Raw genomic sequence first — 12,364 nt, forward strand, 5'->3', positions numbered from 1 at the left:
TGGTACAGATGGTATTAGCCTCTTTATTACAAACAAATATCACATTGATGGCTCATAGCCTGATTCAGGTCAACCAGACCTATCCTTACTTCACTTCACCCCTTACTTCTTTATGTCAAAGCTGTTGCTAAGATAGCTCCTTCTACCCTGTGTGTGTGAAGGTAATATTTCATTTTTTAACCTGTAATCTGCTTCTCTTTAATTTTGTTGCTTTGGTCAGTTTGTAGCAAGGTTATATTTAATTTGGGTGTTTAACTTTCATAAATCTTATTCCTTATTAACTTTATTTTATCTTCAGGCACTATCAGTGAGAATTCTAGGTTTTCATCTAAGCCACTGGTAAAAGCAGACAATAATAAAAACATTTTTATTTTGATTACTATTTTAATTATGAAATATTTCAAATGTATGGAGAAGTAAAGAACAAAATAACGCAATACACCCATGGACCACTCTGTAGATTTTGCCATATTTGCTTCTGATCTTGGTAATGCAAGTGGTGGTAAGAATGCGGGACACTTTTGGCAGTGTAAATTGCTCTGACCATTTGGAAGATGAAATCCAAATAAATCTAGAAATGGAAATGGATATGCCCACACCCTTTAACTCAGAAATCTATATCCAGGTATATACCCTAAATAAAGCCTATTGTGTGGCACATGAGCTAAATACTAGGATGCATTTAATAACAAAACATTAGAAATGACTTAAACATCCGTAAGTGTAGTATGAGTATGTTCATGAACTAAAATATAAGGGGTCCTCAAAAAGTCACTGGACTATGGAATTAAAAGATAAGTTTACTTGCTTCAAGAAATGTGAAATCCATGCACAGTATTTTCATAAAATGTATTTTTCTGTGAGCTTTTTGAAGATACTTATATGCATGGATTTCAAAACGTTAAGCATGTAAATTAACTTATCTTTTATTTTATTTTACATGAACTGTTTGGAGTACACTTATATCATTATTAAAGCAAGCTAAAGCAAATTTATCATCATAACTAGATCTCAGTCTGGGCCTCACACAGGGGTAGCAGGGACCCAAATGGTGAGCCATCACTGCTGCCACGCAGCGTCTGCATTAGCAGGAAGCTGGAGTCAGGAGTGGAGTTGAGCCTCCAACACCAGTACTCCAATATGGGACACAGACATCTTAAACAGCATCTTAGGGGCCAGTGCTTTGGTATAGTGGGTTAAGCCACTGCCTGCAGGGCCAATATACCATTATGTGTGCAGGTTCATATTCTTGCTGCTCTACTTCTCATCCAGCTCACTGCTGTTGCACCTGGAAAAGCAGCAGAAGATGGCTCAAATCCCTGGGCCCCTGCTACCCACCTGGGAGACCCAGTGGAAGCTTCTGGCACCTGGCTCAGCTCTGGCCATTGTGGCAATTTGGGCAATGAACTAATGGATGGAAGACTGGTGTTTCTCTCTCTCTTCCTCTCTTCCTCTTTGTAACTCTGCCTTCCAAATGGTGCTGCCCCACCCATCAGCCTCTTAACTGCTAGACTAAATTCCTGCCCAGAAACTTCCATTGTTACAGATCTTTGTAGTTGTTAAAGCACTTGGTGCTGCAGATAACGTATGAAATTGTGCTGAGTGAAATCCTGGCTGTGAGCTGTACAACCAGAGTTGCAAAAGTTCCCTGAATATCAGTTTTCTCATCTGTTAAATGGGAACAATAATTGAACTTATTTCATAAACTTGCTTTGAGAATCAAATTCTATCAGGTATTTAGGCGCTGGTGTTGCAGCATAGTAGGTTGAGCCTCCACCTATGGTGCTGGCATCCCATATGGGCACTGGTTAGAGACCTGGCTCCTCCACTTCCAATCCAGCTCCCTGATAATGTGCCTGGGAGGGCAGTAGAAGATGGCCCAAGTGCTTGGGCCCTTGCACCCACATGGGAGACCTGGAAGAAACTCCTGGCTTCAGCCTGGCTGAGCCCTGCCCGTTGCAGCCATTTGGGGAGCGAACCAGTAGATGGAAGATTTCCCTCTCCCCCTTCTCTCCCTCTCCTCCTCCCCTCCCTCTTCCCCTCCCCTCCTTCTTCCCCTCCTCTCTTCTCCCCCCTCCCCCTCTTCTTTTTGTAACTCTGCCTTTCAAATAGCTAACTAATAAACTTTAGAAATTACATTAGGTATTTCAGTGGTTTAGCACAGTGCCTCATCTGTAATAAGTGCTTAATAAATATTAATTGGCTCCTTTCTTGCCGAGGCTAGTAAAGCGTAGATAGGAAAGTGTGGGCGTGGAACATGGTGGGCTGGGCCGGGCAGGGCAGGGCAGGAAGGAAGCCAACTCAGTTGTGTTCACAGCAGGTGCTGGAATAGCATGATGGGAGACAGAAAGTGCACATAAGTAGAAGGCAGGGAACAGAACAGCTGGAAACATTCAGAGAAAGCATCTCAACCAGTAACCCAGTCCAGCATAATGAGCTAGGAACCGTGGCAAACTGGGGACCAAGAGAAGAAAACACATTGGCACTCCTGGAAGGAAATGCAAACGGAAGAATAAATCCTGCGTTTCTGCTCGCCTGCTCTGGGGGCTTCCCAGGCCCTGGGTCTGCCTCTGGCACGCATTGCTTCTTTCATAGCCCCTTCCACATTGCTCAGGTTCTGTCTGGAAACCAGATGGGATGATAGGTCCGCATGGTTCTGTGCGTTCAGGAATGTGGCGGTTTGAGGGGTGGTAGCTCCTCCAAATTCAGGTGTGGAAGCTTCAGGGCTGCTGGGCTAGTGATGACAAGTGACTGCCTCCACAGGGCTCCTCCCTTGTGAGCGGGCTTGGGCCCTGATGAAAGGGCGTGAGGGCGCAGGTTTGCTGGCTTTTCTCTCTGCTCTGCCACCGTGGGAGGAGACGGCAAGAAGGTTCAGCAGATGCTGCTGCCTGGAGCGTGGCCTTCCCAGCCCCTGAACTGTGAGAAGATAGTTTCTGTTCTTTGTAAATTACCCCACATCAGGTGTTCCGTTTCAGCAGCAGACATGGCCTACGTGCAGGGTCTGCATTGACTGTGGAGATCTTGTGAAGTCTTGTGCTGATAGAAGCCCTGCGTGGTGGCATGGGTGAGGCTTCCAGAGGGTAGCGTTGCTGCAGGTGCACAGGGCCTCCTGCCACTGCTCCCATCATGCTCCTTTCTCCATCTTTCTCGTCTCTTACCCCTCCCAATTTCACTGGCTTCCAGTTGGATTTTTTCTATTTTTAAAAGATTTTTATTTATTTATTTGAGAGGTAGAGATACCGAGAGAGGGAGAGACAGAGAGAAAGGTCTTCTGTCCGCTGGTTCACTCCCCCAGATGGCAGCAATGGCTGGAGCTGGGCTGACCCAAAGCTAGGAGCTTCTTCTGGGTCTCCCACATGGGTGCAGGAACCCAAGCACTTGGGCCATCTTCTACTGCTTTCCCAGGTCATAGCAGAGAGCTGGATCAGAAGAGGAGCAGCTGGGACTCGAACTGGAGCCCGTATGGGATGTTGGCACCACAGGCAGAGGCTTAGCCCACTATGCCATGGTGCCAGCTCCTCCAGTTTGATTTTTCTACAGTAGCACTCAAGTTGGATCATTGCCCTGCTTGCAAACATCCAGTAACTCTTTGTCTTCAAAATTAAAGACAAGTTCCTTGGTACAGCCCTCAAGAGCCTGCCATAACTTTATTCTAACACGCAGTTCTAATGTATTGAACTTGTTTTCTCCTGCTTCCGTCCACCAGCCACTCCTCCAGGCTGATCACTACACCGCCCCTCCCCCTTTGGTGTGCTCCTGTCTTTGTTCCTTTCCTCATTTCCACCTGCACACATGTTTCCCATCTGTGTGGCTGACTTCAGATGCCGTTTGCTGTGTAGAGCCTGCCTGCACATTTGCCTGCCTTCCCTCGCTGTATGTAACTATTCTACCCCATTTTATTGAAGAAACAACTGAGTGGCCAGCATGAGGGAGACAAGAAAGAACAACACAGCAAGCACCTGGTTACGCAGCACGCAAAAAACAACTCCAGCCAGGGGACAAGAGAGGCATCAGCCAGGAGCACAAGGCCCTGTAGAGACACCATGGAGGCACCAGCGTGTCTCACCTCCTGACTGGTCTCTCCTTCTCTCGTTCACTCCGCACACCTTTTAGTTCTTTATCCACACAACAGTCAGAAGGTTGACTCTGATACATGTTCCTCCCCCTTTTTAAGCCTCTCCAGAGCCTTGCCATTGTCCATAGAATGAAATTTATACTCACTGCGGTGGGAATTAGGCCTGGTGACTAAGATGCTAGTTAAAATGCCCACATCCCACACCTGAAGGCCTGGTTTTCTACACTCCCAATGCTCGCTACTAACGCACACCCTTGGAGGAAAGCAGCGAAGGCTCAAGTGACCTGCTACCCACATAGGAGTTCTGGATTGAGTTCCTGGCTCCTTGCTTCAATCCGGCACAGTCACAGCCATTGTGGGCATCAGTGGAGTGAACCAACACATGCCAAATCTCTGCGACTCGGTTGCCCTGTTTTAGATAGAGAATTTAAAAAGCAATAGTGTTTTAGAAGGTGCTACTTAGAAATTCAATGAAATTGACATCCACCATCCTGTCTTGCAAAAACCTTCAAAATTGACTCCTGCCTGCCGTTCTGACCTTCCCTGTCCCATTATTGGCCTCACTCAGCTGCCCCACACTAACTTTTCCAATCATTACATAGCCCACGTTTCCCTCATTGGGACTTTGAATCAGCTTTGTCCTTTGTCTCTAATCCTCTTCCCTGCTCGCTCTTGTCATTTAGGTATTTAAAATTTGCCTTCTTGGTGAACACTTCCCGGCCCATCCAGCCTAAATCAGCTGTTGAGATGCTCTCGCATCGTGGCTGCCATTTTTACTGTTTGGCTGTTGACCGTGAGGGCAGAGACCTTACTGGGCCACTCAGTGGCAACCCCATGCTCCAGCTGAACAAGCCTTGGCACAGGGCAGATCTTCCGTCAGTGTGCACTGACGAATGAAGGCATGTGGGAGGAGTTCCTAGAAGAGTTGAGAGGACATCGGTTAGCACAGGGAAGAGCACTTTTAGGCAAAGAGAATGCAAGGAAAAGGACTGATGAGAGAGTGGTGAGATAGCCGTATGCACTTCCCAAGAGGTGGAGCTTGGCTCATCTTACAGAAATTGTTGCCTAATTGACTGTTTTCGCCCTGGACTGTAAGATTCTGCGGGCAGGGCACTTACCTGTTTAGCTCACTTGTTGTAGTTTCAATGTCCTAGCCCTCCACAACCTCTTAATAGTTATTTGAGGAATGAAGGGTCTGAAAGAGCAAGCTGATTCAGGACTGGAAAGAGTGCAAAGCCTTATTGTTCAGGGTCTTGAGTGTTACGCAAAGGAGTTTGTATTTGTCCTGTGAAAAATGGAAAGCCATTGGAAGTTTTTGTTACTTTTTTTCTTTTTATAAAGTAATCATGCATTCTTGAGTGTATTTTTTAGCTTTTGATTTTTAGAAATTCCTAGGAAGTTGCAAAGAAAGGCATATCAGAGTCCCATGCACCCTTCATCCTATCTTTTCCAATGTTAATATCTTATAGAATCAGCATAATATCAAAGTCAAGAAATTGACATTGGTCCAATTCATGGAACTTAGATTTCACTAGTTTGCATGCACTAATCCACATGTGTGTGCTCCATGTAATTTTGTCACATGTGTGGCCTTTAGTAACCACCATCACCATCAGGATACTCAACTGTGCCATTCCCACAAGTTTGCCTTGGTTCATCTCTTCATTGTCACACCCATCCCCCATCCCCATTGCTTGGTAACCTGTAACCTGTTTGTCATCTAATTAGGCTAGTTCATGGTTGGTACATAAATGGAGTCATGCAGTGGGTACCCTTTTGAGGAGGGCATTTTGTTTTCAGTCAGCATAATTTCCTTGAGATTCATTCAAGTTGTGGCATATTTTGAATCCATTTCTTTTTATCAGGGAGTAGTATTCCATGGTACAGATGTACCACAGTTTGTTTAAACATTCATCATTTAAAGGACATTTCCAGAATGCTTATTTTTTAGTGATATTTTATAACTATATATTTATGGAGTATATTTTCTTGTTGCATATAAATATACACTATAGATAGATCATACCTGGGTAGTTAGTGTTTCCATACTCATGCATTTGCTGTTTCTCTGTGGTGAGAGCAATCAAAATCCTCTTAGGTACTTACTTTGAAATACTTGCTTAGACCATTACCTATGAAAGAGCACAGCAAATGGAATTAAAAGATAAATTTATTATGGTGCACAAAAATCTTACTTGCATAATATCTTATTGTAAACTATGGTCATCCTACTTTGCAATAGAATGCCCCAACTCATTCCTCCTACTTAACTGTAACTTCATACCTGTTGATACTCTCAGTGTCTGGTAACCACTGTCCGAGCCTTGTATGAGATCACCAGCTTTTAGATTCTACAAAAAGTAGGCCATGAGGTGATTGCTTTTGTGGGTCTGGTTTATTTCACTTAACACAATGTCTTCCACATTTGTTCATGTTGTCTCAAATAGCATTTCATTCTTTTTCGTGGGTGAATAGTATTTCATTGTGTAAATATATCACTTTTTAACTTTTAAAAATTTATATAAAGGGGACAAATTTCATGTATTTCATGTATACAGTTTTAAGAGCATAATGCTGCTTCCCTCACTCCCACCTTCCTCCTCCTCCTATTTTTCTTTTAATTTTTACAATACTTTCAATTTCCTTTATAATCACAAACTTAAACCTCCACTAAATAAAGAATTCAACAAGTACTAAGCAGAAAAACCACTGTTTCCCAAGAATATGGACAAGGGTTATACACCATAATCAAAACTCAAAATGTCAATTTTTCTCATATATATTATATGTTTTTTCATGGAAAACATGGTATTTGTCTTTTGGGGACTTGCTTATTTCACAAAACATAATGGTCTCCAGTTTCATTCATTTTGTTGTGAAAGACAGAATTTCTTACTTTTTTTTTTACAACTGAGTGGTATTACATCATGTATATATATATATACCATAAGTTCTTTATCTAGTCATCTGGTGGACATCTGGGCTGATTCTATATCTTAGCGGTTAGGAATTGAGATGTTATAAATGGGGGGGTACAGATAACTCTTTCATAAGCTGAATTCATGTTCCTTGGGTAAATACCCGGGAATGGGATTGCTAGGCCATATTGTAGATCTATTTTCAGATTTCTGAGGAATCTTCATACTGTCTTTCATAATGATTGTACAAATTTATATTCCCACCAATAGTGTATTGGGATATTTTCCCCTACATCCTCACCAATGTTTTTTTATTGTTTTTTTTTTTTAAGATTTTATTTATTTATTTGACAGGTGAGTTACAGACAGTGAGAGAGAGAGAGAGAGAGAAAGGTCTTCCTTCTGTTGGTTCACTCCCCAGATGGCCACAATGGCCGGAGCTGTGCTGATCTGAAGTCAGGAGCCAGGTGCTTCTTCCTGGTTTCCTATGCAGGTGCAGGGGCCCAAGCACTTGGGCCATCTTCTACTGCTTTCCCAGGCCATAGCAGATAGCTGGACTGGAAGAGGAGCAACTTGGACTAGAATTGGCGCCCATGTGGGATGCCAGCGCTGCAGGTAGGGGATTAACCTAGTGCACCACTGCTCTGGCCCCATTTGTTACTTTTTGATTTTTGGATGATAGCCATTCTAACTGGAGTAAAGTGAAATCACATGTGGTTTTTATTTGTATTTCTCTGATGGCTAGTGATCCTGAGCATCTTTCCATGTGTCTGTTGCCATTTGTGTGTCATCTTTTGAAAAATGCCTGTTCATATTCTTAGCCCATTTCTATACTGGATTTCTTGTTTTGTTGTTGAATTTCTTGAGCTCCTTATATATCCTGGGTATTAATCCTGTATCAGATGTATAGTTTGCAAATATTTTCTCCCATTCTGTTGGCTGTCTCTTTGAGAGTTTCCATTGCTGTGCAGATGCTTCTTAGTTTGATGTAAGATCATTTGTCTATTTTTGCATTCCTGTGCTTCTGGAGTCTAATCTAAGAATTCGTTACCTATGCCAATGTCTTGCAGCATTTCTCTGTGTTTTTCTCTAGTAATTTGATGGTTCCTGGTCCAAGATTTAGAACCCTGATCCACTGAGAACTGATTTTTGTGTAGGGTATAAGGTAGGGGTCTTATTTCATACTTCTGCATGCAGAGATCAAATTTTCCCAGTCCCATTTTTTAAAGATACTGTCCTTTCTCCAGGGAGTGATTTTAGCTCATTTGTCAACAATTAGTTGGTTGTAGATGCATGAATTAATTTCCGGGGTCTCTAGTCTGTTCCATTGGTCTACATGATCTATTTTTGTGTCAGTACCAAGCTATTTGCATTATAACTGTCCTGGAATAAGTCTTAAGATTGGGTATTGTAATGCCTCCAGCTTTATTTTTTATTGTTTATGATTGCTTTAGCTATTCAGGGTCTCTTGTGACTCCACTTGAATTTTAGGGTAATTTTTCCAGATCTGAGAAGAATGTCTTTGGTAATTTTATTGGAATTTGATTGAATTTGTAAATTTCTTTGCATAATATGGACATTTTGATGATGCTAATTCTTCTAATCTTTGAACATGGAAGATTTTTCCATTTTTACTGTGTCTTTTTCTACTTCGTTCCTTAATATGTGACAATTTTCATTGTAGAGCTCTTTTACATCCTTGGTTAAATTTATCCCAAGATATTCAAAATTTTTGAAAGCTATTGTGAATGGGACTGATCTTACAAGTTCTTTCTCAACCATGTCATTGTCTGTGTATACACAGGCTACTGATTTTAGTATGTCGATTTTATTTATTTATTTTTAAAGATTTATTTGTTTATTTGAAAGTCAGAGTTACACAGAGAGAGGAGAGGCAGAGAGAGAGGTCTTCTGTCCGTTGGTTCACTCCTCAAATGGCTGTAATGGCCAGAGCTGCGCCGATCTGAAGCCAGGAGTCATTAGCTTCTTCTGGGTCTCCCACACAGGTGCAGGGGCCCAAGGACTTGGGCCATCCTCCACTGCTTTCCCAGGCCACAACAGTGAGCTGGATGGGAAGAGGAGCAGCTAGGACTAGAACCAGTGCCCACAGGGGATGCCAGTGCTTCAGGCCAGGGCATTAACACACTGTGCCACAGCGCCAGCCCCATATATTGATTTTATATGCTGCAATTTTGCCACACTCTCTAATGAGTTCCAATAATCTCTGAGTGCAGTCTTTTTGTTTTTCTATATATAGGATCATATGATTTTCAAATGGGTAATTTGGTTTCCTCCTTTACAATTTGTATCTCTTTGAGTTTTTCTTTCCTAATGGTTTGACTTCCAGAATGATATTTATAATAAGGGTGAAATTTTGCATCTGTATTTGGATCTGGGTTTTAGTGGAAATTTTTCTAGCTTATCCCCATTCAATAAGATGCTGGCTGTGAGTTTGTTATCTATTGGCTTGATTAAGTAAAGGAATGTTTCTTCTATAACCAGTTTGCTTAAGTTGTTTTTTATTATCACGAAAGGCTATTGTATTTTATCAGATTCTTCCACTGCATCCATTGATATAATTATGTGGTTTTTATTTTTCAGTTTGTTAATATGGCATATCACATATACTGATTTGCATATGTTGAACCATCCCCCTATATCAGGGATAAATCCCCTTTGGTCTGGGTAAATGATCTTTCTGATGTGTTGTTGGACATGATTAGCTAGTGTTTTGTTGAAGTTTTTGCATCTATGTTCATCAGGGATATTGGTCTATAGTAATATGTCTTTGTTGTATCTTTTTCTGGTTTTGGAATTAAGGTGATGCTGGACTCATAGAAGGAGTTTTGAAGATTTTCCCCCCTTTCAATTGTTTTGAATAGTTTGAGGAGAATTGGAGTTAGTTTTTCTTTAAAAGCTTGGTAGAATTCAGCAGTGAAGCCATCCGGTCCTGGGCTTTTCTTTATTGGGGGGGGGGGGCTTTATTAGTGATTTTTTCTGTCTTAGTTATTGGTCTGTTCAGGTTTTCTGTGTCTTCAGGGCCTAATTTAGATATAGATGTGTCCAAAAGTCTGTCAATTTCTTCTTGATTTTTCTTTTTTTTAACTTTTATTTAATGAATATAAATTTCCAAAGTACAGCTTCCCTCCCATAACATCCCTCCCACCCGCAACCCTCCCCTTTCCCACTCCCTCTCTCCTTCCATTCACATCAAGATTCATTTTAAATTCTCTTTATATACAGAAGATCAGTTTAGCATACATTAAGTAAAGATTTCAACAGTTTGCTCCCACACAGAAACTTAAAGTGAAAAATACTGTTTGAGTACTCGTTATAGCATTAAATCTCAATGTACAGCACACTAAGGACAAAGATCCTACATGAGGAGTAATTTCAATTTGTTGGCATATAACTGTTTCTAGTAATTCCTGCTTATTCTTTTTATTTCTGCCACATCCATTGTAACATCATTTTCATCTCCAAGTTTGTTAACCTAGGTCTTCTCTCTCCACGATTTTTTTTTGTTAGTTGGACCAGTGGTTTATCATTTTGGTTTATTTATCTTTTTAAAACAGATCTTCATTTTGCTGATCTTTTGTATGATTTTTTGGCCTCAATTTTGTTTATAATTTTTATTATTTCTTTCCTCCTGATTTTGTATTTGGCTTGTTCTTTTTATAGAATGTTGGGATACACTGTTAGATCATTTATTTTATGACTTTCCAATTTATTGATGTAGATGCTAATTTCTATAAAGTTTCCACTTACTACTGCTGTTTCTGCATCCTATAAGTTTTAATATTATATTAATGCATTTCTAGGAATAGTTTGATTTCCCTCATGATTTCTTCTATGATCCACTCTTAGTGAGAAGCATGTTGTTCAGTTTCTATGTGTTTTCATATTTTCTGGACTTTCTTAAGTTGTTAATTTCCAGCTTCATTGCATTGTGGTCAGAAAAGATACAAAGTATGATTTCAGTGTTTTTTGAATTTGTTGAAACTTGCTTTATGCCCTAGTGTATGGCCTGCCCTACAGCAAATTACACACACTGATGAAAGAATGTATAAATACTATAATCAATACATAATTATTCTTAAGTGCTGAAACTTAACTGAAAAGTGATCGCTGTTAAATGTAAGAGTGGGAATAAGAGAGGGAAGAGACGTGCAATTCAGGACATGCTCAAGCTGACTTACCTCAAACGGTAGAGTTAGAAACATACCAGGGGATTCCAATTCAATCCCATCAAGGTGGCATGTACCAATGCCATCTCACTAGTCCCAGTGATCAATTTCTGTTCACAACTGAACATAATGATAGGACTAAGAACCAAAGGGATCACATAAACAAGACTAGTGTCTGCAAATACTAGCTGATAGAATAAAAAAGGGAGAGAATGATCCAACATGGGAAGTGAGATACACAGCAGACCCATAGAATGGCAGATGTCCTAAACAGCACTCTGGCCTCAGAATCAGCCCTTAAGGCATGCGGATCTGGCTGAAATGCCCATGAGAGTATTTCAGGCATGGAAAACCAAGACACTCTGGGGGGGGGGGAACCTAAATGAAAGATCTCTGTGAGTGAGATCCCAGTGGAAAGAACGGGTCATCAAAGAAGGAGGTACCTTTCTCTGAAGGGATGAGAGAACTTCCACTTTGACCATGGCCTTGTCTAAATATGATCAGAGTTGGTGAACTCAGGGGGCTTCCATAGTCTTGGCAGCTCATGACAAGAGCCTAGGGTGATTACTGATGCCATAAGCAAAAGTGTTAATTTGTTAAGTCAACAACAGGAGTCACTGTGCACTTACTTCTCATGTAGGATCTTTGTCCTTAGTGTGCTGTACATTGAGATTTAATGCTATAACGAGTACTCAAATAGTATTTTTCACTTTATGTTTCTGTGTGGGAGCAAACTGTTGAAATCTTTACTTAATGTATGCTAAACTGATCTTCTGTATATAAAGAGAATTTAAAATGAATCATGACGTGAATGGAAGGGGAGAGAGAGTGGGAAAGGGGAGGGTTGCGGGTGGGAGGGACGTTATGGGGGGGAAGCCATTGTAATCCATAAGCTGTACTTTGGAAATTTATATTCATTAAATAAAAGTTAAAAAAAATATTCTGTAGCTGTAGGATAAAATGTTCTGTAGATATCAGTTAGGTCCATTTGGTCCATAGTGTATAATTATAGATTAGCTCTATTGTTTCTTCCTTCCTCCCTTCCTCCCTCCCTTCCTTCCTTTCTTCATTTCCTTTTAAAAATTATTTATCTAGTTGGTTTATTTATTTATTTTTTATTTTGACATATAGAGTTATAAACAGTGAGAGAGAGAGAGACAGAGAGAAAGGTCTTCCCTCCATTG

The sequence above is a fragment of the Oryctolagus cuniculus genome, chromosome 1 (assembly GCF_051225735.1).
Source record: "Oryctolagus cuniculus isolate XC-2025 breed Fujian yellow rabbit chromosome 1, ASM5122573v1, whole genome shotgun sequence".
Taxonomy (NCBI): Eukaryota; Metazoa; Chordata; class Mammalia; order Lagomorpha; family Leporidae; genus Oryctolagus; species Oryctolagus cuniculus.